We start from the raw sequence: 3,507 nt of genomic DNA, 5'->3' as shown, positions 1-3,507 counted from the left end.
CGGATTGGTCTAAATCGGTCAACTCCTTGGTTTGTGGTTGGCGATTTTAATGAACTCACGGGCAATCATGAGAAGAGAGGGGGGAAGTTGAGACATGCCTCTACCTTCTTAGACTTCAATGCTTTAATTCGAAATTGTGGTTTCTTAGAGTTTCCTTTTATTGGGGATTGGCTTTCATGGCGGGGGTGGCGGGATAAGAAGCCAATTAGATGTCGGTTAGATAGGGCACTCGGTAATGAGGATTGGCACGAAGTGTTCCCGAAGACTTTAGTGGAATATTTACCGATGATTGGGTCGGATCATAAACCGGTTTTAGCTTCTATTGAGGAGAAACTGGCAAGAGGGAGGCACGGGTTTATATTTGATAAAAGATGGATAGGTAAAGAGGGTATCATGGAAGCAATCGGTGAAGGCTGGAACGAGGTATCGAACCAGGGATCAGGGATGTTTATGAATAAAGTCATCAGCTGTAGACGGGCTATTTCACAATGGCGTTGGGAACAGAAGCCGTTTGGAAGGGAAACTATTGAAGATTTAAAAACTAAATTAGAGGCTGCTCAAAGGGATGATGCAAGCTTGCCATCGGAAATTTATGAACTATCAAAACGGTTACGCGAGGCATATGAGGACGAAGAGGTATATTGGCAACAAAAAAGCAGGAACAGCTGGATGCGTGTTGGTGATAAGAACTCCAAATTTTTCCACGCACAAACAAAACAACGCCGGGAAAGAAATCGGATTATTGGCTTATATGATACTAATAACACTTGGGTGACAGAATCTCCGGCCATCTGTCGGGTAGCTGTAACTTATTTTGCGGATCTCTTTCAAACCACCTCTCCACAGATTTTAGAGGAAGGTTTACAAGAGATCAATGCCATTATTACGGACGATATAAACCAGGTATTGACGGCAGAAGCTACAGAAAAGGAGATTCATGATGCTCTTTTCATGATGTCTCCGGATAAAGCTCCGGGACCAGACGGGATGACGGCTTTGTTTTTTCAGAAGGCTTGGCGAACGATCAAGGCGGATTTGGTTTATATGGTCAATGCTTTTCTGACGACAGGAGTGTTTGATAAAAGGCTAAACCAGACTAATATTTGTTTGATACCAAAGGTGGATAGGCCCACCAGGATGACAGAATTACGACCAATCAGTTTGTGTAATGTGAGCTATAAAATTATTTCTAAAGTTCTTTGCCAACGGCTGAAAAAGGTCCTCCCAGGGTTAATTTCAGAGACGCAGTCTGCATTTGTTGCGGGGCGTCTGATTTCGGATAATATATTGATTGCACAAGAGATGTTTCATGGTCTTCGGACTAACCCCTCTTGCAAAAGCAAGTTTGTGGCAATTAAGACAGATATGAGTAAGGCTTATGATAGGATTGAATGGGTATTTATTGAACGGTTACTCCGGAAATTTGGTTTTTCAGAAACGTGGATCACATGGACAATGTATTGTATCACCTCAGTCGAATACAGAGTTCTTATTAATGGACAACCTGAGGGGACAATTATTCCAGAACGAGGGTTACGACAAGGAGATCCATTATCCCCTTATTTGTTTATCCTTTGCACGGAAGTTCTAATAGCAAATATTCGGAAAGCTGAACAGGATAAACTCTTAACTGGTATAAAGGTGGCAAATAAGTGTCCGCCAATAACACATTTATTGTTTGCGGACGATAGCTTGTTCTTCTGCCGAGCGAATAAGGAACAGTGTATGGTTATTTTAGAGCTGCTGAGGAACTATGAACATATGTCAGGACAACGAATTAATTTTGAAAAATCATCGCTACAATTTGGACATAAGGTGGAAGAATCTACCAAACTGGAAATTCGGAATATCTTAGGAATTACAAAGGAAGGCGGCATGGGCTCATATCTTGGATTACCGGAGAGTTTAGGTGGAGCAAAAACGAAGGTTTTCTCCTTTGTACGGGATAGATTAAATGTTCACATTAATGGCTGGTCGGCCAAATTATTATCTAAAGGTGGGAAGGAGGTGATGATAAAGTCAGTCGCATCGGCGTTACCGACTTATGTCATGTCTTGTTTTCGACTGCCGAAATCTTTAACGGCAAAACTCACAAGTGCGATAGCCAAATTTTGGTGGAGTTCTAATGGACAGTCTGGTGGCATGCATTGGAAAACCTGGGATAAGCTATGCTCAAGTAAAGGAATGGGGGGCTTGGGATTCAGAGACGTTAATGATTTTAATACGGCACTCCTAGCAAAACAATTATGGAGGCTAATGGATGATCCAGATTCACTTTTTGCTAAGGTTTTCAAAGGTAGATATTACAGGAATGCGACCCCAATGGAACCAATCAAATCATATTCTCCATCTTATGGCTGGAGGAGCATGATCTCAGCTAGATCTCTGGTAAACAAAGGGCTTATTAAAAGAGTTGGAACAGGGGACTCTATTTCTGTTTGGACAGATCCCTGGATACCATCTCATTTCCCGAGACCAGCTTTAAGTAATGGGTCTATTATGGATCCATCACTACAGATAAGAAATCTAATTGACCGTCAAGCAAATTCATGGCGAGTAGAGGTCCTTCAGGAGCATTTTACTTTGGAGGATGTATCTATTATTAATGCTATCCCAATTGGCAATAGGCCGGTAGCAGATTCTTACGGGTGGCATTTTACAAAACATGGCAAGTATACGGTGAAATCGGGATATCATATTGCTCGAACGCCGGATCCAAAATTACAAAGGGTCAGTGTTCATGGCCCAGATATAGTGCCTCTTCTAGCCGCTGTATGGAAGGCGCAATGCCCACCTAAAATACAACATTTTATGTGGCAGCTATTGACTGGTTGTATATCGGTATTGGCAAATTTACACAAACGGGGTATTAACTGTGACACCAGGTGCGACAGGTGTGGTGATCCCGTTGAGACAGTAAATCATGTCATTTTTGAATGCTCACCTGCTCGCCAAGTATGGGCTTTGGCTAATATACCAGTGGGGCCTATTTCTTTTCCCACCACTTCAGTTTATGCTAATATGGATTATATTATGCGCTTGACAAGAACTGTGGACTATAGATGCTGTCCTTGGATATTATGGTATATTTGGAAAGCGAGAAATGAAAATTTTTTTGAAAATTTGGATAAGTCACCGCTGGATATAGTTCGAGTGGCTAATGAGGAAGCACGAATCTGGCATGATGCACAGATTGAAGAATTGGATTCACCACCGACAACCCCATTACTTTCGGGGTTGCAAAGGTCTACGATATCATTAACCCCTTTGGTTAGAGGGTATCAGTGTTTTATTGATGCATCTTGGAAGCCTACAGATAAGTATGCAGGTTTGGGTTGGGTATGTCAGCATCCTCGGGATTCTTTGCCATTAATAGGAGCCTCCAATCTCCGTCGAAGTCTCTCCCCACTTCACTCTGAAGTTGAAGCTCTAGTTTGGGCGATGCGATGCATGATTGGTCACAACTACCGCGACGTTACTTTCCTAACCGATTGTTCAGACTTGGTG

Source organism: Capsella rubella, unplaced genomic scaffold (assembly GCF_000375325.1).
Source record: "Capsella rubella cultivar Monte Gargano unplaced genomic scaffold, Caprub1_0 scaffold_8, whole genome shotgun sequence".
Classification (NCBI taxonomy): domain Eukaryota; kingdom Viridiplantae; phylum Streptophyta; class Magnoliopsida; order Brassicales; family Brassicaceae; genus Capsella; species Capsella rubella.
Note: the sequence above shows the minus strand (reverse complement) of the source record.